Source organism: Mixophyes fleayi, chromosome 2 (genome assembly GCF_038048845.1).
Source record: "Mixophyes fleayi isolate aMixFle1 chromosome 2, aMixFle1.hap1, whole genome shotgun sequence".
Classification (NCBI taxonomy): Eukaryota; Metazoa; Chordata; class Amphibia; order Anura; family Limnodynastidae; genus Mixophyes; species Mixophyes fleayi.
Genome location: NC_134403.1, coordinates 258,851,553 through 258,878,835, shown reverse-complemented (window position 1 = coordinate 258,878,835; position 27,283 = coordinate 258,851,553).

Sequence of the window (27,283 nt, the reverse complement as noted above, 5' to 3'; positions counted from 1 at the left end):
CCTGGGAGCCATCGGGACGCCTGCCTCTTTCTCTTAATGCAGGCAAGATTCATATCACAGCTAGCTGATTTATCAAATTACCGTAATCACCTGTATATACATACCATTTTACTCAAAGGAAGACCAGGGACACAATCACAAAGTTTAACCCTTTAAAACCGTAGTAGTTATTAACATGAGTCTGCTTCATGACTACAATTGTATTAATCATTTCTATAATAATAATAATGATTATAATAATTTGGCATGTTAATACATAGGGGGGAATTCAATTCCCCCCGTACTACCGCCGCGCTAAAACTATTACCGTTATTGCGGTAATAGTGTGCGTAATTACCGTTATTATGGTCATTCTAACGCCGGCTTTTTACGAGCAGAAAGCCGGGTCTCATGAGTCTCATGTAACTGGTCTGAGCATTACTATAAACTCGAAAAGTATATGTGACATACTTACTGTCATACATCTGATGACATTGATAGTTTTACCATGGTTTAGTGCAAAAAGTGTGGAGTGAAGAGTTGTAACAGTTATAATTCCTAACTTTCCCTTTTAATGCTCCATGTCTTCCCGTGTTCCCCATTTATTCCAAATCCCTCTTCCCCTCTTCTGATGGAATATATATATATATATATATATATATATATATATATATATATATATATGTAGATCTTTATGGATAATATCCTTTGCTAACTCCCAAAAAATTCTGTTTGGCTTCTAAATTTATAGTTCCATCCATCCTATACAGTATTATGTGTTGTAGTGCTTTGTGATGTTTGTTGCTGTGTATGTACACTATAAATAATGTATATAATATGTTAGTAAATGCACCTTTAATCAGACTGAAATTAACAAGAGCCCAAAATGAATCAAGATAAAGCAGTGTAAACACAGTTTACATAATTTTACATTAAAAGTTGATCCACTCATTTAAACACATTTATGCTAAAAAAAGGATGTGGGACTGCAGCCCATTTTTTAATACGCAATTGAGACGTGATTTTACCACACAGCATATAAAGAGATGTGCACTGCCACTGTGCGTTTTCATGATCTGTCTGAGATCATCTTTGAGCTGTGACAGATATGTACTGCCTTAATTAATATTATTTTTTTCATTTTTTATTTTAAGTGAGATAACGTTTAGCTAGCACTAACGAATGGGGGGGGGGGGGAATTTTGTCATAGGGAATATTGCTTCCTGTGTCTTCTCTAATTAACCCCCGGACTATCTGCAGTTTGCAACCATCATTTATGAAGTGCCAAAGAGCCAAAGCGCAGCTCAAAATCTTCAAAGGTGATGATTTGTGTTGGTGCACATAGAATTTTTTTTTTAAAAAAAAAGAATAGATTTTAGCACAGAGATATGCACATAGATTTCTGCCAAAGTACATGGGTTTGCAAAGCAAGATGGAAGCATTTGCAGAGGAACAGAGGCTTATCGGAGGTGTTTCCGATAATGGAAAGTAGTTGCACTTCTAGGTACATCGGTGCTTTGTAAATGAGATTTACTGCAGGCAATATGCACACATGCTGACAAGCATTGCATGGATTAGAATCAAGTCTCTAGTTATTCACAGTTAACTAAAGTTAACACAGTTATTTCAGATAAAGATGAGGCTGACATCATCATCATCGTCACCATTTATTTATATAGCGCCACTAATTCCACAGCACTGTTCAGAGAACTCACTCACATCAGTCCCATCCACATTGGGGCAATCTAAATTCCCTAACACACACACATACTAAGGTCAATTTCTTAGCAGCCAATTAACCTACCAGTATGCTTTTGGAGTGTGGGAGGAAACCAGAGCACCAAGAGGAAACCCATGCAAACATGAGGAGAACATACAAACTCCACACAGATAAGGCCATGGTCGGGAATTGAAATTATTACCCCAGTGCTGTAAGGTAGAAGTGCTAACCAGCAAGCCAACGTGCTGTCCATCATATACGGCAAGAACCTGATAAGTCATTTTAGAGAAGTCCTACAAGATCTCATACTAAATGGCCAAGACAAACATCCTAAACATAATTGATGAGGGCGTTAGTTCGCTCTACTGAATATTCAAACCAACATTTCAGAATTACCCAACATTATGACCCCCTTTAACCACCTATTCCTATAAGAGCAGCATACTCATAACAATGTTCTCAGTCAAATAAAATACACCCAAACAGTTACCAGTCAGGTTACTGCTGCCATCATCTGGTGCCAAATTCAAACAGGCATCTGTATTTGAAGGGCACTTGGAGCACTTCTCCCTGCCAGAGTATAAGACTCCATCCTTGCTACAGTGTTTTGGTTTCCAGTGGTCTTGCAAAACTCAGCTAGTTTGACTATTCTCCTGATTACTGATTGTTTCACACTTCCTTTACCATTCAGCCTGCTATAACAGCTTGTCACACCAAGATCTGAGGGCTGCGACCTGTGGACTGCTGACTGGTCTAATGTCTTCGTAAACAAGCTGCTTCAGTAAACAAATTGTCCAATTGAACTTCAGCCCAGGGAGATTTCACATTGTGAATGTGTGTACCCACTGTCTGTACCCGAGACTCAAGCCATGTACATATATATATAATGTAACAAAAGGAGGCATTTAGCTGGCAATATGCAGAGAAAGCAGGGAAGTAGAGTAAAACATTGGCACAGTTATGTACCTAGGTGGAGATTAAACCAGGTAAAAACATATGTGTAGTTTAAAATTGGTTTACTTACATGATTTAAAAGCTGCTTCCTCTCAGCAATACTCCGGGAAGCAAGTTTCCGCTACCCAACCCGCGCAGATGTCAACATGGAGGAAGTACTGAGAACCCTCGTGAATGTGGCCGCTGCGCAGCCACAGCAGCAAGCTCAGATGCTACAAGTCGCCGAGGGACAGGTGATAAACACAAGGCTCTTAAGAGAAGAGTTAAGCCAGGTGAGGCATGACAGAAATGAACCACCTGGTCCTGTTCTCCAGAAAATGTCACCAGCTGATGACGTAGAAGCATATCTGGTGTCTTTCGAGAGACTTGCAAAAAGGGCAAAATGGCCTCCTAAAGATTGGGCTGATAGACTGGCGCCATATCTGACTGGTGAAGCTCAGCGAGCTTATATGGATTTAGATGAGGAACGGGCCTCTGATTATCTGTGTCTAAAGTCTGAGATATTGGCTCGCATTGGAGTTTCCGGGCCAGGCCGAGCCCAGCGCTATCACCAATGGCGCTATGATAAAGAAAAACCGGTCAGAGCGCAAGTGGCTGAGCTTTCTAAAATTTTAAAGAAATGGCTGCAGCCTGAGGAGAATTCGCCTTCTCAGGTTATTGAAGTTCTGCCGATAGATCACTGCATCCGGGGGCTGAACCGCGATTTGCAAAGGTGGGTGCTGCAATCAGACCCACAAACTTATGAAGAGCTTGCCACCGTGGTAGAAAGGTTTTGTGCGCTACAGCAAATGACTAAAGAACCTGCATTTGTGCCAAAGCTGCTGCCACGACAAAAGCCAGGTTTGACAATCCTTGCCACAGGGCCTAATGGCAAAACTGCTATGGACAGAGGGCCAGGTGCAAAGCTGTCTAATCTGAAGTGTTTTGATAGTGGTGAGCCAGGCTACTTTAAGGCAGAGTGTCCTAAACTACAGGAACCCATGGACTGTTCTGTAGCACATATTGGACCTGCATTTCCAAGCTGTTTTACCATGAGTCCCACTTCAGGAAGTCCTTGTTTGTTCTGGGTGACTGTGCTTATCAACCAAAACCTTGTTCTGGCCTTGGTTGACTCGGGGAGTGAACTCTCATTGGTTTCCAGCTCTGCTTTACCTGAAACCATAACTTCCCGGTTGCCCAAAGTGAAAGTTCTTTGCGTACATGGCACAACAGAGGAGTATGAAAGAACAATACTACCAGTCACACTCAAAGACAAAACTGTTATGGTGGTAGCTGCCATAGCACCTAAACTCCCATATCTACTCATTTTGGGGCGAGACTTCCCACTGCTTAATGATGTCCTCGGTGGGCGGATCCAGCCGGACATGCCGGCAACTGATGCAACGGTCGGAAGCCCGGTCTTAAAAGAACCGCCTAAGAATCCACAACATCTGGACATCGATCTTTGGGAACCACCAAACCGGAATGCCATCCTGGGAGTCACAGCAGGAATTCCACAAAAGCATCCAACTGTGGGGAAACATGGACAGTCCAAACTAGCATTGGTCGGTGATGTCGCAGATGAGCCCACCCCGCCTGTCAGTGAGGATACGGACTGGTCCGCAATACCAATTTTGTTTCCTTTGCAGGACTTTGCTCGAGACCAACTTAATGATGCCACTTTGGAACATGCCTTTAAAAGTGTGACTGAGGTAAATGGGGTAGCGAAAGCCGCCCAGCCTGCAGAAGGTATACCATATTTTATTGTTAAAAATAATTTCCTGTATAGAGTTGCTAATGTACAGGGGGAAAAAGTAGAACAATTAATGGTTCCTCAGGTCCATGTAACCCTAGTGTTAAAAGCAGCACATACACATGTCTGTGGGGGAGGATAAAACACGGGAACGAGTTCTGCTTAGGTTTTACTGGCCCGGTGTACACATGGCAGTGAAATAGTATTGCCGGTCCTGTCCCATTTGTCAGAGAACCTGTCCCAAACCCATGTACAGGGCACCTCTCATTCCAATACCAATAGTACAAGTTCCCTTTGCACGGATAGCTATGGACCTTGTGGGGCCCCTGGAAAAATCTGCACGTAGGCACCAATATATACTAGTGGTGCTTGACTATGCAATCAGGTATCCAGAGGCAATTCCCCTACGAAACATAAAGTCCAGCACCATAGCTAAAGAACTTGTATTGATGTTTACACGCTTGGGAATACCCAAAGAAATTCTCACAGACCAGGGTACTCCATTCATGTCTAAACTGATGAAGGACATGTGCCAGTTGCTAGGGGTTACGGCGCTTCACACCTCTGTATACCATCCACAAACAGATGGCTTGGTGGAACGCTTTAACTGCACATTAAAGCACATGCTCAGGAAAGCAGTGGCTCAAGAGAAAAAAGATTGGGACACTCTTATTCCCTATTTGATGTTTGCCATCCGTGAGGTACTATTTATTTATATAGCGCCACTAATTCCGCAGCGCTGTACAGAGAACTCATTCACATCACTCCCTGCCTCATTGGAGCTTACAGTCTAAATTCCCTAACATACACATAGACAGAGAGAGACAAGGGTCAATTTTAATAGCAGCCAATTAACCTACTAGTATGTTTTTGGAGTGTGGGAGGAAACTGGAGCACCCGGAGGAAACCTATGCAAACACGGGGAGAACATGCAAACTCCACACAGATAAGGCCATGGTCAGGAATTGAACTCATGACCCCAGCACTGTAAGGCAGAAGTGCTAACCACTTAGCCACCGTGCCAAGTTCTCAATGGGATTAAGGTCTGGGAAATTTCCTGGCCATAAACCCAAAATTTCGATGTTTTGATCTCCGAGTCACTTAGTTATCACTTTTGCTTAATGGCAAGGTGCTCAATCATGCTGGAAAAGTCACCAAACTGTTCTTGGATGGTTGGGAGAAGTTGCTCTTGGAGGATGTTTTGGTACCATTCTTTATTCATTTCTGTGTTCTTAGGCAAAATTGTAAGTGAGCCCACTCCCTTGGCTGAGAAGCAATCCCCACACATGGTCTCAGGTTGCTTTACTGTTGGCATGACAAAGGACTGATTGTAACGCTCACCTTTCCTTCTCCGGAAAAGTGTTTTTCCAGAGGCCCCAAACAATCTGAAAGGGGATTCATCAGAGAAAATGACTTTACCCCAGTCTTCAGCAGTCCAATCCCTGTACCACTTGCAGACTATCAGTCTGTCCCTGATGTTTTTCCTGGAGAGAAGTGGCTTCTTTGCTGGCCTTCTTGACACCAGGCCATCCTCCAAAAGTCTTCGCCTCATTGTGTGTGCAGATGCACTCACACCTGCCTGCTGCCATTCCTGAGCAAGCTCTGCACTGGGGGTGCCCCGATCCCACAGCTGAATCAACTTTAGGAGACAGTCTTGCCGATTGCTGGATGTTCTTGGGCGCTCTGAAGCCTTCTTCACAACTATTGAACCTCTCTCCTTGAAGTTTTTGATGATCCGATTAATGGTTGAATGAGGTGCAATTTTGCTAGCAGCAATATCCTTGCCTATGAAGCCCTTTTTGTGCAAAGCAATGATGACTGCACATGTTTCCTTGCAGGTAACCATAGTTAACAGAGGAAGAACAATGATCTCAGGCACCACCCTCCTTTTACAGCTTCCAGTCTGTTATTCTAACTCAATCTTGGCCCTCTACTCTTCTCGCTCTATACTCCCTCCCTTGGTGCTCTCATCTCCTCCTTCGGTCTTCAGTATCACCTGTATGCTGACGACATTCAACTCTACATCTCTTCTCCTGACCTTTCTTCCGCCGTCCTCTCTTGTGTATCTGACTGCCTCTCCGCCATCTCCTCCTGGATGGCTGCTCGCTTTCTCAAAATCAATATCTCTAAAACGGAATTCATTGTCTTTCCTCTCTATTGTCGTCAACAACACCACCATCTCCTCTGTCACCCAACTCCACTGCCTGGGGGTCACCCTCGACTCCTCTCTCTCTTTTGCCCCCCACATTCATTCCCTTGCCCAAGCCTGTCACTTCCAACTATGCATCCGTCCCTTTCTCAGGATGCCACCAAGACTATCATACACGCACTCATCATCTCCCGTCTGGATTACTGCAACCTCCTCCTCACCGGCCTCCCCCACTCCCGTCTCTCCCCCCTCCACTCTATACTCAACGCGGCCGCAAGACTCATCTTCCTTTCACGCCGCTCCTCCTCTGCCTCCCCTCTCTGCCTCGCCCTACACTGGCTTCCCTTCCCCTACAGAATACTCTTCAAACTCCTCACCACCACCTACAAGGCTCTCTCCTACTCTACTGCCCCCTATATCTCTTACCTCCTCTCCATTCACACTCCTGCCCGCTCCCAGCGCTCAGCCAATGATCGCCGCCTCTCCTCCACTCTTATCACCTCTTCCCACTCCAGAATCCAAGACTTTTTCCGTGCTGCCCCCCTTCACTGGAATGACCTCCCTCGTTTCATCCGCATCTCTCCTACTCTGTGCTCCTTCAAACGTGCACTGAAAACCCACCTCTTCCTCAAAGCCTATCAACCATCCGTATAACCCCTTCACCTCCTCCACTCTCTCTCTCCCCTTGCCACATCTGGCTCCCCTTGTGCCTGTTCTGTTTTCCCTCCCTTAGGATGTAAGCTCACATGAGCAGGGCCCCCTTCCCTCCTGTCTCCCTACCTGTTCTTCTGCTCCGTGTTTACTGCATCAACCAGCCTGGAGTTTCTGAAGTACTGGTATTTTTTTTGTTTATTGTTTTGTACCGTTTCACCCTGTATAGTGTACTGTTTGTATGGTGTACGGCGCTGCGGAAATCTTGTGGCACCTAACAATTAAAGGATAATAATAATAATAATCAGCATGACAGAGTGATCTCCAGCCTTGCCCTCGTCAACACTCTCACCTTTGTTAACGAGAGAATCACTGACCTTATGTCAGGTGGTCCTTTTGTGGCAGGGCTAAAATGCAGTGGAAATGTTGTTTTTGGGATAACTTTGAAATTAATTGCAATTCATCTGATCACTCCTTATGACTTTCTGGAGTATATGCAAATTGCTATCATAGAAGCTGAGGCAGCAGACTTTGTGAAAAATAAAATTTGTGTCATTCTCAAAACTTTTGGCCATGACTGTAGAAGGAGATTTGGCTCCAGGTTATATTTGAAAATCTTCACTAGCAGGTGCAGACTTCTTTTTTATCAAAAAGAAAACAAGCATCTGTGACTCTGCATTGATTAAAGCAACCTGACACCCCTTGCCTATTTGTTCTTGAGGTTGACACCTCTTCAATTGGCATAGGTGCCGTCTTCTCTCAGCGAGCTCCATGAGGGAAACATCATCCCTGTGTTTTCTTCTCCTGCAAGAAATATTGCTGAAAGGAAATACAATGATGGGGATAGAGAACTCCTCACCATCAAATTGTCTCTGGAGGATAGGAAACATTTACTTAAGATTTCCCTATTCACCGTTACTTTTAATACTGACCACAAGAATCTTGTTTGTTTACAATCTGCTCAATGATAAAAGTTCAGGCAAGGGAAATGGACATAGTTTTTCTCGTGATTCGATTTCCTGGTCACCTAACGATCTAGCATTAAAAATGGGGAAGCTGATGCATTATCCTGATACTTTTATCCTTGCGACTCCAAGCTTCTCACTGAGCTTAAACCAGTTCTAGATCTAAATTGCATTTTAGCTATCACACCCTCTGCTCTTCTAGACTCCCCCATGGGAAAAACTATATCTCTCCCACTCTTCGGTCCAAATTATTATCCATAGCACATTTATCCTTGTTTGCCAAACATACAGGTGAAAACCCTGGATTTAATTTATCATCGTTATTAGTAGCTTTCAATTCGTTAAAATGTCAAAGGCTTCATTTTGGCCTGTACCATCTGTGTCCAGCACAAAGTGCCCTGTAAAAGTCCAGATGGGCCTCTCCTTCCACTACCTGTAACAGACAAACCTTGGACCCATTTTTCGATGGAATTTATAGCTCTCCCTCCATTCAAAAGGTACAATACTATTTGGGTAGCGGTAGATTGCATCTCCAAAGCTGCACATTTTATTCCTCTCAAAGCCCTCCCTTCTGCACCTATTTTACATAGCTTTTTTTTTTTTATTCATCAAGGAGATCTTCCTACATAGCTGTTATCTTGAAATTGTTTTAACCGAGCGGTCCGATTTGTAGCCAAATTCTGGCAGGCATTTTGAAGGAATTTTGATATTAAACACAATTTCTCCTACCACCCACTTTCTAGCAGGCAAACAGAGAGAATTAATCAAAAACTAGAAACATTTTTAAGGATGTAGATTTCTGCTAACCACAATAACTGGACTGATTTTCTACCCTGGGTAGAATTTGATCATAACTATCAGTCTCATGAATCCACTTCCATGATGCATTTCTTTATTTTATATGGCTACCATCCCCATCTCCCGAATTTATTGGCTGTCCTATTCTCTGAAGTTCCTGTAGTTAAACATCTCCTCTGGAAATTTCTAAAATTTGGTCTCAAGTCAAAGAAATTTTAACTTAAGACATCTCTACGCTACAAGGCCACTGCCGATAAGAGGCTATGTGTAGTTCCCAAGTTGGTTCTTGGGGATAAGGTTTGGCTTTCAGCCTAGAAGCTATGCCTCTTGGGTTCCTGGTATGAAGTTTGCTCCCAGTTTTATCAGACCATTCAAGACTCTGTTAGTAGTTAATCCTGTGGCCTTTAGGCTAGGACTTTCTTCTCTCTTACTCATTCCAAATGTATTTCATATTTCTTTTCTTCCTCCATCCTCCAACACTGTACAAGGACAAGAGGAGTAGAAGATCAATCAAATTTTGGATTCTCAAGTATCCAAAGGTGTTTTACAGTTTCTTCTTGTAAAGGAAGGGGATTCTGTCACTTACATGAGCTGCTTAACTGCGTTCCACTCCGATGTCTAGGAGCGTGTGTGTGTATCTTTCGTTCTCTTATATCCCTCCCAGAATTGCAATCAGATGACCGCTGATGTCATCAGGCACCAAATTCAAGCAGGCACCTGTGTTTAAAAAGCACTCAGCACTTCTCAATGGACAGTTCTAAGTATGAAAAGGTTGTTAGATAGATATTTTTATTGTTCTTGGATATATGAATATATACTCATTAAATAATATTTAAGAAATCTTTATTTTCCAATGGTAACAAGACCAATTTGTGTATTTTTTCTTTAGAATGTAATTCATCTATTCCCTTATTTCATAAGACTGCCCAATTTTGTACTTGTACTCAAGTTTTGCTTATTGGTGTCTAAAGCTGGACACCAGTAAGTGGTCTGACTTAAATATCAGCAAAATGTAATATGTTTGGATCTCGTACATCCATCTCTTTTTTATGCCTTTTAAAATTAGCCTTTGTAGCTAAAGGAGCCAAGTACAACATAGAGATAGAAGCAGTACAGTATCTAGCTGACTTACCATCAGACCAGAGGTGTTCGAAACGCAGCGACCTTAATTGACCAGCAGATCTGGGTGCACCCCTCTAGTTGATACCGGGTTGGTTAATTCCATTAGGCACCTTACATACCAGGTGGTGTCCAATGTACTGAAAATGATGAAGAAAGCTAAACAAAATGCTGGAATTGGGGGTGATTGTACCTAACTTCAGCCCCTGGGCTGCTTCGCAATTTAAGCACAGCAAAAGACCAAACTACCCGGTTCTGTGTGGCATCTGAATGAGGTAACCGTCACTGAAAAATACCCATGTATTGTATATATGAGTTCCTTGGCCAGCTGGGGGCTGCCGGATATGTGTCCACTCTCAGAAGCGGTCCACATTTACCACTCTGCTTGGGCTATTTGAAAAATGCTTCAGCAGCCTTTCAGAGGATAGTGTGGTGTGACAATTTCACCCAGGCTTATTCAGATGATCAGGCCATCTTTAGTAACAACTGGGAGTAATATTTTGCTAGGGTGCTGAGTTACTTTAGAGATGATGGACTGATGATTCAACCAGACAGATGCCATATGTGTATGGTAGAGGTACTATGCTTGGGGCACTGGGTTGGTGGTAGCAAAGTTGGTCACAGCCAGCTAAAGCTGAGGCCATCCTGATCTAGCCTTGTCCTACCAAACAGAAGCATGTGTGTACCTTCCTGGGCACTGCAGGAAATTCATGCCCCATTATAGTACCACTGCCAAGCTCTGAAATTTTCAAAATGGTGAATAAGCCTTCATTAAGCTAAAGGCCACCTTAACTCAGACTCCAGGGCTGGCAATCTCGGATTTCCAATGATAGTTCATCCTGCAGACAGACTCTTCAGGATGTGGGTTGGGAACCATGTGGTGGGTGGTGGTCAGGGAGTTTTCACTGACTCCACCACATTGTTGGGGATAACAGGCAACTGTTTAGGTGGAGCTTGGGATTGCAATTTTGAATATCACAATTTCTCTCAAAATGGGCAAGGACCATGGCAATACAGACAGCCTATCCAGACAAAAAGATACTCTAAATCTCATTCCACAAGGTCTATACCCTAACACTTCCCTGGGAGAAGAGCGACTGCACTCTTGAGGAATTTAAGAAGTGGGTTGAATGTGATGAGAGTGGGGTATTGGGCAATTTGATTAAAGGTTAAGCCCATCTGGGATCCCATCTTGTCAGGAAAAATCCTAGTGGCACTTTCCTGGTAATTCTGACTCCAGTCATTGCAAGTACCTGAATCTTTCTCTACAGCAGTCAATCGGCATAAACTGAAAGTGTTAATCAGCCTGAAGCTCTGACGGACACTTAGCAGTTAAACTGGGAGCAGCGCTGCCATACCCACTGTACAGGAAATTTATCTGTAGACTTTGCGCAGAGCAAGCCACAGCAGGGAATCCCAAGGTACGTGACTGATGAGAAATGACCTTTACCAGCAGATAAAAGGTACCAGTTGTGACGAACCAAGTGTGATAACACTTTTACTAGCCTGTCCCTCGTTTCTCACAAAATGTGGATTATAGCATGTACTTGTTTGTTCCCCAGCTCAACAGACTACAACTGCAGTGTCTATTTACATGTGGATAAGAGGACATTATAGCTCATTGTAAATATGCATATTGTTTATTGTATTTTGTTGATATTGCATGGAAGCTTTTAATCATTGTCCTTAAAGTGAAGCCAGGTGGGTTATAGGTAGGGATCAGGTTGCAAGATACTAGTGAGGGGGAAGCTTAATTAGTATCCATTGTTCTCACAAGACTAGTCCAGACATTTGGTCTACAATCGAGCAGGGGAGCTTCGGTGGAAGTACAGCTCATCTCCACTCTCTCTCCAACCCCTAGTCCAGGTCCCCATGGTTAAGATGAGTCCCAGGGAGGGGAAAACACTGTGGAAATTAGACCCTAGATATAAGGAGTGACACTCCAGGGGGGAGGTGTTGTTCGTGCTGTGGAAGAATCCTGGAAGGTGCTGATTTTGAGTTACCGTTCTCTATCAGAGACTACATATGCAGCTGAGAGAGATCCATGGGCTTTGGATTCTGCAAATCAGGACAACCAAGTGACTGTAACTCCTTAAGCTAATGGGGTAAAGGACAGATTATGTGGTAAACCTGCCTGGCATTTATTTACTGTGTGTGCATAATTTTCTAGTGACTGTTTTTATTACAATAAATGTACTGTTGTACTATTCTAACTGCATTTGCCTGAGTGACTATAGGAATCCTAGAAGGTACTGGGTAGGCTTCCCTGGCATAGTAAGGCACCTCTGGGTAGCCAGCCAGTGTGAAGTGGGTAGAATTGGGCCAGAAAACCCAGTATCTTTATACCAATCAGGACAAAAAATGTTATCTATTTCCCTTTTAGTACCTACAAAGATTACCATGGGATAAAGAGCAATGCCTATGTGAGGCAAGTGATTTGTGCATACGGTGCTGATACAGTTTCCTTTGGACTTGTCAGGAGCTGCCTGTTGTATAACTTGGAGGCTCTTTGAATTTTGGCAGCTTGGTCTTGTATTGTAATGTGTTTGACAAAAGTAGGATAACATTGGATTTGGCTACTACCTTGCCAGCAGAATAGCAACCCCCCAACTTTCAACTGGTAACGCTTACTCCATGTATTGGCCCACTTGGTAGGATATAAGCCTGATCTTGAGTTTACTCATATTCATTGAAAAAAATGCTCACAACAAATGCACATACACAGGGCGTATTTACGCCAATATGCTGAATTGATAGCATCTCAGGTTGAGTCCAGCTGTGCACCAGAACCATATGTTTATGTCAGGAATATATCAGCTTACACTCAACCAGGCCATAAACATAAGAAATGTTTTTTAAGATTTTTTTTTAATAGCAAAAAATATATTTGCTGATAGGTTTGATTAAAAAAAAAACTACTATAATACAGTAGGTAAAATCTTCTTTCTCATGTACAAATGAAAATAGGCAAAATATATTATATATATATATATATTCTAAATAACGCTCTCAAAAATCATATTGTTGCAATTATGCCCTTATTGCACTGGGTTTGTCTTTGTCCACCCTTTCCTCCCATCCTGCGTCTATAAGTGTAAGGAGTTGCAAGTGGCAAAAGCGACCAAATATGCATATGGACAAATTTACGTTTTTTTATCTTAAATAAATGGGTGTACACCCAACACAGCATGAGTCTTGTTATATTGTTCATCCTATGATTTGCAATGAAAGCAGAATAATATATTCATATAAAGTAATTATATTGTGATTATTTTGTAAAATAAATCCTTTTGTGATTTGAAACCCTTGCCTAGGTGATATCTTGTACGCTTATTAACAGTACTGGGTACATTTTAAGGCTGCCAGTTAAACCCAGTAGCGTTAAACTGGAACAGGAGTCGCTCTTGATGGATTTTAAGGGAACTCCTTGCTAGTTGGCACAGATAAAAAGCTAACAATATAGTGACATCATCCCTATGAGATTTTGACTTTTGTGCAGGGTAATTTTTTAATTTCCTGAATGGGGAAGAAAAGTGCAATGGATGAGCCCTAGATTAGGTTTTTGCTCAATATTTGAAACCCTTTATTATAGTGGAAAATACATCTTTTCTGTTTACTAACACTAAAACTCCTTCAACACAAGTAAGTATTTAGGAAAGATGAGAATCTTAAGCACTTTTCAGATGCCTGACACATGAATGCATTTGCAGGTATCTCCACTATATGCTAACAAACATTTAAACACACTGTAAATATGCTGTAAACTCAAAGACAAATGAAAGTGTTTGTCTATGAGTTTAACAAGCACACTTATAGAATTCCCATATGTACAATCCCTTTTAGTATAGTAGATTCAAAAAATAAATATTTGAAATAAATATAGTTGATACAACAACATTCATAACTCTGCTTTCCCTATATCTCATTCTCCATCTGTAATTACTTTTCTAACAATTCTCTGGGCTCTAAACATGATTTACTACTTGCATATTAACTCAAAGTTTCACATTTAATAAGATGAACAATAAACCTAACAAACAAGTTGCTTGATATGAAGAACTGCTAATAACATTCATAGTTGCATAGTTGGTAAGGCTGAAAAAAGTCTATCAAGTTGAAACTAAATTCTAATTGAAACAAAAGCCTCATCAAAACAGTTGACAATATAACCTCAGTAAAGGTAAAAACATATTTACAGGCAATAAGATTAATTACTTAGCGATATCATCCCAGTCATATTATTTACTAATTATAACTATAGTTAGCATTTATAGCAAGAAATACATTTAATTCATTTTATTAATGAGTATACGATCACCTCCCTTGGCAGGAAATTCATAAAAAACCCTCAATGTTGACGGTGAAACTGTATAACCTCCAGATGCAGTAGATGTCTACTGGTTACATACATCTCTATTGTCTTAATATTGTAAATAGTAGATGTGGACTACAGAGCTCCTATCCCACTCCTAGGGCATCCACACTCTGCATCTGGCTATGGAAGGTTATAATTGTAGGAATTTTAGGTATGTTTTAGGCCAACCTATTGCCATTCAGATGGTTTCAATGTCATTTCAGTCTCCTGTCAAACTGGTGCTGGAGGATGTGATGATGAGCAAAACTGTATAAGAAACATTAATACATCCAACTTGTTTCCTATACACAGCATATTTCCTGATTAGATATCATGTTTACATCATTACAATTAAGACTTTCTACCATGCCATCTCAGGGTTGCGATCATCAAGTATAGATGTTGGGATATAAGACATGAAAACTGATCTGTCAGAGGTCGTGATAGTCTGTCTCAGGATGAACACAATACTCTTTCTGAGCTAAGTGATTTTCTTGATGTACTTATTAGGCCTTTCAGATAAGGGAGGAAACATTGTTTATATTTCCAAAGATATGCATGAAACATTGGTAAAATGCCAATTAGCTGATGAAGTATGTTATTTATTTTGAACACAGGATCTTTGAAAATTAATTAATGTAAAGTGATATACCAAATTGGACCTTGCTTTGTCTGTGGGCTATGTTAACAATGGTGAATGTGAATTTATAAAAGTGTTGCACCATCGAATACCAGTTTTTTTTAAATGATCTCCAAGCCACACAAATGTATCAATAATCCACCAGCCAATACACCATGGTTGCCCCCCCCCCCACGAATGTTAAAGGTATATTTAAATGTGGGTACTGTAATATCGAGTAATACATTTGGCAACTTTGTCAATTGTTGAGCAGTGAATTTAAAGCAATGTCCTTTATAATGTGCAGCATTATTTCAGTAATTTACCAGTTGGAATTTCCCCACAGTCTGTTTTATGTTGCTAAAACTTACAGGGACCTGAGGAAGCCCATGAACGATCTTGGAATTTCCCAAAAGATTTTGGATTTGAAAGTATTCAAAATATTTAATAGGAAAAGCAATCATGGTAAGCGTTTGCTAAAATCAGTAATCAACATGGATATATTTACTAAACATGATGGAGCCACATGGCATATAGAAAGACATACAATTTTATATGATTTGCAACTCGTATGTTCAGAGCATATTATATACTATATATATTTATTTGTTTTGTATTTTTAAATAAAATTTCCGCTGTGGCCTACTTCCTGAGAAAGTCCCTGGTTAGCAGGGTGAAACACATAGATGGACATTTTTATTGGCAGTATCAATCTGGCACACTGTAGGAATTTGCTGAGGCAAAAGGGGAGAGAAAGAGATACTAACTAGGGAAGGCACACCTCATATGTGTAGTCAGATAGTAGTTTTAATGAGGATTAGTATATTCCAAAATATTTTTGGGGAATATACTAATCTACATTAAAATTACTATCTGACTAGCTTCAGTACCATACTAGCTAGTCACTTTCTTCAAAAAATGACTATGGCTGACGATGTGGAGGCATATCTGACCACCTTTGAAAGAACTGGCCTAAAGAGCAGTGGGCCGGCCTGTTGGCACCTTTTCTGGATGGAGGACTTCAGAAAGCCTACTTTGATTTGAGAGCTAAAGATGCTCATCAGTATAAGATATTGCAGTTTGAGTTACATGGGGCCCCAGCAACCTTCCAGTGTGCAATGAATAGGATTTTGAAGCCCCACAGACAGTATGCAGCTGCCTATCTGGATGATGTTGTGATTCACAGCCTGGATTGGGACTCTCACCTAGATAGAGGTCAAGCAGTATTGGAGCCAATCAAAAAGCCAGGGCTAAGGCTGGGTACACTCTACATTGTTTTCAGCCAATTATCAGGCCAATCACGTGATAACCATCGTTTAGCCCGATATCTCATTAGTGTGTACACTTAGACGATGAGCGAAAGCCGTTTCAAAACACTAATTGTCATTTCATTTGATTGCTCAGCAGAACTACTAATCACGTTCAGCTATGAAACAACATCCTTCCAATTCTGCAGTGTGTATGCACTCACGATCAGCATCTCCATAGAGTTTACAGAGTTATGATCTTTTCAGATGACGGTTATGACAATTGAAGATCACAGATCTGAGGCTAAATCTTTTAAAACATGTATAGTGTTTATGCATGAATCAGCATGTTGAGCGGGACTTTTTTTTTCCAGTTGTTAGTAAAATCATTGCAGATAACACATTGGTCGGAAAATTGTCTAGTGTGTACCCAGCTTAACAGACAACCCAAAAAATGTTGCCTAATGAAGGAAGAGCTTAGGTACCTGTTATTTACCATAGGTAGAGATTTGGTCAAGCTCCAGTTGAATAAAATTGAGACTATCCAAATCCGGCCTTGTCCTATTAATAAAAAACAGGTGAGAGCCCTTTTGGGGGTCACTGGGTATTACCAGCGATTAATTTCTAATTTTGCCACCACAGCGATTGCATCATCTAATATGGTGAAATTGAACCCTGAGGCAGAGAGAGGCTTTTGGCATTAAAAGTGGCTTTATGTACGCAGCCTGTATTAATAATGCCAGACTTTTCAAAAGAGTTTGTCATGCAAACAGTTGCCTCAGATGCAGGGGTAGGTGCCATATTGTCCCAAAACAGAGATGGTGAGGAGCACCCTATAATTTATCTGACTAGAAAACTCAATGAGCATGAGAAGAGATACGCCATTGTAGAGAAGGAAGCGTTGGCTCTTAAGTGGGCATTAGACACTCTGAGGTATTATCTCTTGGTTAAACAGTTTAAACTCATGACAGATTATGCCCCGTTAAAGTGGATGTGTGCAAATAAAACTCAGAAAGCCCAGGTGACAAGATAGTTTTTAGTGTCACAAAATTTTAACTTTACAGTGCAACAGTTACACGCTGCGGCAGTGCCCCAAGCCGCTGCGACTCACTGTGTACACTCGGGCCGCATTCAGGCCATCACCATGACAACCAGGATGTCACTTATACTTTATCCCAGCCGTCACCTAGGCAGTGGCTGAGACACTCTGCTTGCTAGCGCTGTGTCCTGGCATGGGGAGACAGCCGGGTGCGCGCACACATTGACAATTAATTACAGTCTACTCAGGCTGATTAATCTGGTGTGCCTCCTCCATTTTGATTGGCTCCCCTATGTATTTAAGTCGGTTATAGCGTGTATGCTCTGCATAGCTAACCTGCTCCTGTGTTCCAGTATTACCTGTGGATATTTTCCTGATTGACTTATGTTGTGACCCTTGGTTAGGTTCTGGACACTGCTTGTTATCGTATTGCCCTGAACTTTAGCTTGATATCTGGATATCCCTGTTCACTGCCAGCCCAGACCCTTTTGCCTGTCGCTGACTATTCTGCCTACTACGGACCCCTGAGCCCAGCTTGCTTCTGATTATCAATTCCTGTCATAGCTACCACCTCCTATCTACCTAGTGTGGTACTGTATATGAGATTTCACTACGTAAGTGCTTAAGTCCTGGGGCATCCAAGTACCTATGAGCGTAACAAGCTCTACTGGAAAGGCGACTACTATAGGAGAAGAGCTCTGTCATCTGTTCTGGAAGCTCATGTTAGTAGCTGCTAGCGGTAACAAGAACATGGACCCGGTACACAATCAGCCAATGCAGATGCATTGTCGCGCCCTCTTGAAACAGGGGTGGGAAATGTGTGACAAAGACATTGGAATAGTGTTTGCAAGCAGGTATATTAGTCCCAGGTTTCTAACCAACATGTCATAGAACCCTTTCATAACATGTCATAAAAATGCTTTCCAATGAAATGTTCCGCTTGTCACTCAAGACAACAAATCTTTGACCCCCTGACAACAGTGTTGTGTGATTGGATCACATAGCATACCAATCACTTTTTACCTTTGTACTTTGGCAGGACCAAAATGCATTATGCATTATGGGCAGCACAGTGGCCTAGTGGTTAGCACTTCTGCCTCACAGCACTGGGGTTATGAGTTCGATTCCCAACCATGGCCTTATCTGTGTGGAGTTTGTATGTTCTCCCTGTGTTTGCGTGGGTTTCCTCCGGGTGCTCCGGTTTCCTCCCACACTCCAAAATCATACTGTTAGATTAATTGGCTGCTATCAAAATTGACCCTAGTCTCTCCCTCTCTGTCTGTGTCTGAGTATGTGTCTATATTAGGGAATTTAGACTGTAAGCTCCAATGGGGCAGGGACTGATGTGAATGAGTTCTCTGTACAGCGCTGCGGAATTAGTAGCGCTATATAAATAAATGGTGATGATGATTATGTAGACTTAACCTTATCTACCCCAGGATAGGACACCTGTTCCCTCATTTCGGTCACTATATATATATATATATATATATATATACACACACATCATCATCATCATCATTTATTTATATAGCGCCAGTAGACTGACACTTTTTAAAAGACCCCAGACATTCAACTCTGATTTGAAATTATGTTCTTTTCTGATGCATTTAATCAGTCCAGTCACTAAAACTGGTTTGTTTGTTCCTTGTCGTAGAAATAAACACATGTAAGATGTATAAAATAGAGATGGGTGATTTAGATTCAATTGATTATTTTACCAATGCGAGTTGTAACTTGGATTGGCTTGGAATTTCCCACTAAATTCGGATATGAAAACAATCACTTTCCTGGAATCTCATTATCTTTGGATTCTACAATGTGCATATATACCACTCCATCTTCATGGCGGCCATAATTTTGTTTTAGGAAATGAGTGGAAGAGGATCCAGAGGATCTACAGGACCTGAGTTCTGTAATACAAAGCAATTGCAAACAAATTTTAAATAATAATAGTAAAATTAGTAATGACCTCATAAGCGCATATTCATTTTTAATGGGAATCACAGCCCTATAGACTGATGTTAGAAGTTGTAGATCAGAGATCAGTTCATCTTTATGCCAGGCAGAGCTCTACAGAAGAGGTATGTACTGTTTAATAAAGTCCAATGAAAATGGGTACCATATAGGTTCCTATTAGTACTAAAAATAATATACTGCAAAGTTACAGTTACTCTGGTATCTTTGACTCACGTAGACTTTCTCAAACAGCCTGTAATGACAAGTTTAATAATTTATACAGCAAATTTAGTGCAACAGCAAAACATTTTTTAAGCAAATACTATCTAAAATAAGTGTATTATACTCTGAATAAAGTAATCAAAGTCATGTCAAGAAGACTACTAGTTGAAATACTATTGAATATTATTGATTACTAAGTTGAACAGCTTTTCCCATTATATTAAACAATATTTTGTTTGTATGTGTCTGTGGCAGTGCAAAATACCTTTGTTGAAGACAGTTGTTGTTGAGTTAATTTCAGATTTTGAAATGTGTAAAATTGATCAAATTAACATGGTGTGGCAGATCAAGCAGCAAAAAGTGGGTGGGAGAGCAGAACAGTATGTAGTGAAAACACAACAAAAACAAACAAGCAAAAAACACTAACTTAAATACATGTATGATAATAATGACCATATCACATGATATTAAGCATTATTGTATGTGTGAGCATTAGACTAACATTCAATGAGCTCTGCCACTCTGTTTCGTTTGCATCAAATGCTATCTTCTTGTACACTTATTAAGAAACAAGTTAACCCGTGCATGATACTCATGCATTCTAGTCAAATCAAGCTACTTAAGGTGTTAAAAAGGTTCTTGCCATCTTCATCGCCACACACACACGACGCTAGGCTTTTACATATTAGATAATGCTAAGAATTTAGTAGGTCAGTGTAGTATATAACTCCGCCCAGCAGGTGGTGCTACAGCTTGGGCACTCTGTCACCCGGTAGTTTTTTCCACACACACACACTAACACAGCATGTGTGTTCATGAGGTAAAATTACCTCACGAAAATTAGTTTGAGCCCTCAACTCGTAAATTTAGCCTTTACTACCCCTCCCACGGGGGGAAGGGGGGATGATGGAAGTTAACTGACTTCACTATTATAATTTTTTTGTCAAATAATGTCAGTATACCAAATTTCAGGTCAATTGGATGAGCCCTTTCTGAGAAAATAGTTTTTTCCACACACACACACACACACACACACACTAACACACGCCGCTAGGCTTTTATATATTAGATACTGAGCTTTGCCAGCCTGTATATATTTTTTTATTAAACTCCCTTTCAATCTGACGCTGCTTTGTCATTCTTTTCAATTCGCCTCCAAAGGCATCTTTTTGTATTATTAGGAAATGCTGAGCTTTGACCACCTGTATCTTTTATTAAACTGTCATCCTACTATCTTGTTGGGGCTGTTCTTTTTTGGCTGTTTCATTTATGTCCAATGACACTTTCTTGTGCTACTTTTTAAAAAAGCTGGGCTTTGCCCACCTGTACAATTTTTTTTATTAAATTGTCATCCTAGTATCTAGCTAGGGCTGTTTTTTTCATCTGGGAATTTTTTTCAATGGCATCTTCTTATACTGTAAAGGAATGCTGAGCTTTGTCACTGTGAATCTTTATTAAACAACCAATACAAGGCAAAATGTGAGAACCGTTCATTGTACTTAGTATTCACAAGTTACAGTTTTGTTAATAAATATACACACACACACACACACACACACACACACACACACACACACACACACTATATAACCCCTATAAAACTTTCTTTTGTTTGCTTACAGGCAATGAAGAAACACCACCAAAGATCACAACACTTTCTAAATCGGAGGAATGACCCAATGTGGCTTTAGAATCAAATAGAATTCCACATGGGTACCATAGTTTTCCGAGAATAATCCAAGGTTCTCGAGAGGAGACTACAAAACATTCTACTGACTCCAAACTAGCAGATTCCAATAAAGACCCAACAAAACTATGGCATGGAAAACCTAAGAGTGTGTCTTCACTTAGCCAACAGCATACAGGTGAGTCTCCTATATCAGAGTTCCTCATCCTACCTCCACCAGAGCCTTTCCGAGACCTCCAAGTTGTAGACAAAAGGCGTTCTGTTACTGATCCAACAGATTCACGAGAAGTCAGATTTTACAGAGGACAACAAAGAGCTGCTAAAATCTCAGAACATACAGAAGCACCACCTGTATTAAAGCCACCTAGCGTAAAAGCACCAACACAATCCCTGTTCCCAAGAGTCTCATCCCCAAGTAAGACTCTCACTGGCTCACAACAGACATCCTATCTGCTACCGTTCTTCCACTTTGTTTCATTCATTTGCATCAAATACTATCTTATTTTACTGGTAGAAAATGTATATTTTATTAAACCACCATCTGATTACAAATCTGGGGCTATTTTGCCAGTCTATATCATTTACATTCAATAAAAAAACAGTTCAAAATTAAATGTTATGAGGTGGGGTTTTTTTACTAAATGTCATCAAATTTACATTTTTGGATTCAACTGAAAACCAAAAACAAAACACCAGTCTGTATGTGGCACCGTGCATACATGGCATTCTGCATATTGAACTTAGATGTGTCTCAGTTTATTATACTAGGTTCCAGATACAGTTTAGATTTGTATACTTGGCACCAGATATAGCTCAATTTATTACATCTGGCAACAGATATGACTAAGCATGCAGCAGCTTGTAACTTTCATTGACTTGCTCTTGCTGTAAGTAACACTGTAACAGGTCCTGCTAGCTTTATACCATATGAGGTACCTGCGGTTCAGTGAACATATAGTAAGGAAGACATCACGATCTGAGGAAAACTTGCAAGTGTGTAGTAGAAGTTTCTGCTATAAGACTGCAAAGCACCTCCTCTGAAACTGCAGCAAAGCAGGTAGTATAATTCAAAAAATGACATTTAAAAAAAAATAAAAAAATTATGTGCAGTTCAGATTTGGGGATATCTGACACGATGTTAGTCAGTTTAATGCTGTTGTAAATATCAACAGTGTTTACAGCAACAAAAAGAATCCGAAACATAACTCACCGACCTTTCAAAAACACAGACTTAAGTATACACAGACACACGACAGTTCCGATCTGAGGAGAGCCCGACTCTTGAAAATTACGTCACTTGTAAGCGCAACTTTCATATTTAAAGCGGCAATGCCACGGACCCAGCGTAGGATTATGTAATTTAAGTAGGAGGGTAATTATAATGATACTTTAGGGTTATGATTAAGATTCAAGTTCATACTTACATTACTTGACCCTATGCTGTGTCTTTGTATAAGTCTGTGTTTTTGACAGGCATTGTCATGCCTGTGCAAAATACCAAAAATCCACCTCTTTTATGTGGAAATATTTTTAGCCCAAAACAGACATGTCACAATCCGTGGTCGGGTAGGACCCTTATACCTGCCTAACTTGGCTCTACCTCCCAAGAGGCGCAGAGTCTAACTGCACAAAAGGTTTTCCCCAGTGATCCCTGCAAGGGGATATGGGCTTGGCTACCTTAGTACCACAGGTCGTGGCCCTTCTAGTTGGTGTTTAGGCGAGATCTAGTGGAGACATAGAAGTAGAAAAGATGGTGCACAGAATAGGAGTACCGGTGCCAGGAGAACTGGGATCTGGGCCCAGGTAAGTACTAGGTCCAGGTATGCTGAGGAGCATGGAATCTGGATCAGTGGCAGAGACAGAGGTCCAGGAAAACTTTAGTATGGAGTATGGGAGCTTGAGGAAATAGGATCTGCGGTTAGAAGTACACTTGGGTCCAGATATGCTTGAGAGCAGGGAAGCTGGATCAGAAGTAGTACAGCGTAGATGGCAGAGGTCCAAATAATACTTAGTAGACAATACAGGCACTGGCGGAAATGTGGATCTGCAGCTATCTGTACACTTGGGTCCAGATATGCTTAGGAGCAATGCAGCTGGACTAGGAGGAGTACAGCGTTTGCGGCAGAGGTCCAGGAAACAGTCACTAGGTAGTACCAGTAATGAAGGAGAATAGGGGTCTGTGGCTTCATGTACACTTTGGTCCAGATATGCTAGGAAGCATGAGAGCTGGATCCGGAGGGGTACAGCATTTGTGGCAGAGTTCCAGGTAATACTTAGTAGATAATACAGGCAATGGCAAGGAAGTGGATCTGCAGCTGAATGCACACTTGGGTAGAGATATGCTTGAAAGTACCGGGACTGGACCAGGAGGAATACAACGTTTGCGGCAGGGATCCAGGTAGCACAGTATTAGTGCAGGATAGATAGCAGAACTTCGGCCAGGAATATCCTACAAATATGGGTAGGCTGTAGGCATAGGAATAGCAGAAAAAACTAACAGGAGCCAGGGAGAACATCCACACACTAGGAGAGACTCAAAGAACTGGCAGTAAATGGAGAAAAAGAGGTATCTTAAATAATGCAACGAATAGAGGGGTCTGTCAATGGAAGCGAATGGGAAGTTTTTAGCCAGGCAACCTTTGCCCAATTTTGCTGAAAATATTGGTAAATGTGAGCTGGTCATTAGAAAACAGACTGTAAATGACTGTAAATGAATGTTAATTATATAAATACCAATGTCAGAACAGCTAAAAATTACATGATTTTACCTGTTTTTCACAATTTTTAATGAAATCCAGATTCAAAACCAAAACCAAACCGGTGACTTTTGTTTTCACGATTACCACCATTTAAAGCGGCAATGGCGGGATCCCTCAGGTTAAGTGTTGAAACACTTAACCCGCCATTGCCGTTTTAAATTAAGATTTATTCAGGTTGCGATGACGTCAAAGTCTTGTGACGGACATCTGTGTAGTTGGAATAACTTGCGGGGAGCGTGCTGCTGCGATCGGAGATGTAGAGTGTCGCTTTGGAGGTAAGTCTGGTTATATTCAAATCGCTTTTTTAGACATTCGGATTTTCCTTGGAGGTGTCCTCGGTGTTGGAATTTTCCGCACTGTTAAACCTTACCCACCCAACCAAACCACATAAGATTTCTTGGCCAAAACCAAAACCAAAACACGAACATGGTTTTAGAACCAAAACCAAAACAAGGGGGTCGTCTGTGCAATAAGATCTGTGCAACATGCCAGCTGAGCTGGGCTGTCCATGAGACATAGTAAATTTCACTTACCTGCATTCACCATGGAAGAGTCCTCACCATAATTTCTGCTCAGGGCTTGTTTTGACTGAGTGCTGATTAGATCAAGGGTGCTAGATTTAATTAGAAGTAGTGGTCACATGTTTATTATGTACATTTGTTATAAACTATTCTATTTGAGTAACAAAATGGCATTTTTGTTGTTCCAAAATAGATTATTTTTCACAAAATAGATTTTGTGTTAAAATATATATTTAATTTTTATGTGCAAATAGAGGCTAAAACATAGCTTTTGTGTCAGAATAGAAATAGTTGTTACGATACCATAAAATAAATGTTATTTTATAAACTGCGTTTGTTGAATATTTTTGTGACAGTGACACAAAAATGAATGAGTTAGATTGCCAGCTGTGCTCTATCCATAAATGTGTATTATCACCAGACGTAATACATGATTATATTAAATATCGGATAATGTACTGCCTATTGTAAATTATAAGGAAATTATAAGTCAATAAGGGATCCAGTGGACATATATAAACCCTCTGTATTGTCCACATATCTCTGGGATGACATCTAATATCTGTTATAATTTACAGCAAAGGGTGCATTATCCCTTATAATACATACAGTTTCCTAATGAATACTGAAGTGATGACATGAGAACTCACGGATTGTACCAATGACATCAGAATTCACCATTTTTACAGATTATTTACAGGAGTTTATAAATATATTAGCATCACTTATGTATTATATAAAATATAAATGAAGTAAATAAAAGGCAAAAATAATTATCTGCCCCTTGTACCTTCAGTACACCACATTTTTAAGTTTAATGGTAGAAACAAATTATTTAATTATTTATTTATTTTTATACAGACTACACATAGGGATGTCAGGCCTATTGATCTCTTTGACGAAAGAGAGAAGGAAGTGGAAAGCAACACTAACTTAGGGAGAAAAACATTTTAAATTTAAAGTAATAGCTATATAATGTCAATGATGTCTGTGTGTGAATTGATTACTTTTATTATTTATTTATATTTATTATTATATGCTTTTAAATGTTCCCTTTTATTTCACTTTTAAAACACATGAAATACAACTTGCAATCAGTTGAAATGCATTCTGCATGAATACAGGTGTTACTATGTGTGGCACACAGCAAAGCAGTATGCATAATAACTAATTCAATGCACACTGTTCCTAATTTTTAGAGACAAGTTCCCAGATTTTACAAATTTGTCTCTGGAAATGTCCATATTTTCCCTTATTGACCAACTACACGATAAAATCCTTCGTGTTTCTCTTTCTCTGGGCTTTGTAATTTATTGAATATGAGATTTTAAAATGTTAAAAAGTAATAATCCCATTCAGAAAACATGACATGATGGTGATTGTAGTGTATACATTTAGCACAATAGCAATGTGTTGATAATACAGGCCTTAAAGATTTGTCCATGGGATCTTTAGTCCTTGGAAAACTCCTTATTTTTCAGTAAACTATTTAGCTCAAATGACACATTTTTCATGTTAAATGCAATTCCTACCATCCATTTTTATTCACTAGGCTTTATAAATTAATATTTATGAAAAAGTAGTATTTGAAAATCCAAAAAGTATACTTTTATCAAATTCAGAAAACAAAGCTTGATAAAATTGGAGTGATTCATGGTCCCACAAGACAGTCCAAAATAGACAGAAAGCACATCACAAAACTATCGATAATGCCAAATATAGACTATGTTGATATAGTTTATGGTACTGCACCACAAACTCCCTTTGATATGTCGGGAAAACTCTACAACACAATCTGCCATTTTGTTTGCAATGTAACTACAGTACTCTCAATGATATCATGCTATCAGAAGTTGATTGGATGTATGTGGAGTCCAAGAGAAGTGTTCACTTTTCCTGTCAAACCTTCAAGCGCACTCTACACAAGTTGCCCATTGATCTGTCCAGATTCTTCATTGTACAGCACTTATCACCTTAGATCTACTTCCAGAAACCTGTTAATGGTTCCTAAATTCAGTAAACTATCCGGTCACTTTACATTTAACTACCCCCTGGAACAATAAGTCAGAGTCTATCAAATTTGCTTCCAGCCTAAGATATTTAAAAACACCTGTCATACCTGTAATAAGCATGTGTGCAATTGTAATGTGCAAAATGCCCTTAACTGTTACCATAAAAACTGTGTATGATTGATATATATATATATATATATAAAATATATATATATATATATATATATATATATATCTATACATATCTATCTATCTATCTATATATATATATATATATATATATATATATCAAACAAAAAGATATATATGGCGCTAATCACCACTGCATATGTTCTAAAATCAGTATCTCAGATGGTATATATAAAAGTCCCAAATATGAGTTTCACTTGTATCAACACTTGACTCCTGTATGAGTGGCAGCCTCAAGAGCCTGGAACCAGATCCAGATCCTAGTCACATAAAAGGGAGCACCCTTAAAAGTGCAAAATAAATAAGCAATCTGCGTACCAGACAACAAAGTAGATCTCACATATCAAGCAGATTGTTGATAGCAGGTTTTCACATAAGCTTAACCATAAGCTTCCCAGTTTCAACCATGTCGGCTAGTACGATGTTCATCCTGGAATATTTAACCAGCATAGATACTACAGATGTAACGCAGCCCTGCACCCTGGTTTGCAGCAGATGAAGCCGGTGACGCATATTTATTGTTAGGGCTATGGCTATTAGATAAGCCTTTAGAACCGGGCTAATAGATGTCTTCACCTTTAGCAGCCACCATTCCCGTAGGACTGATG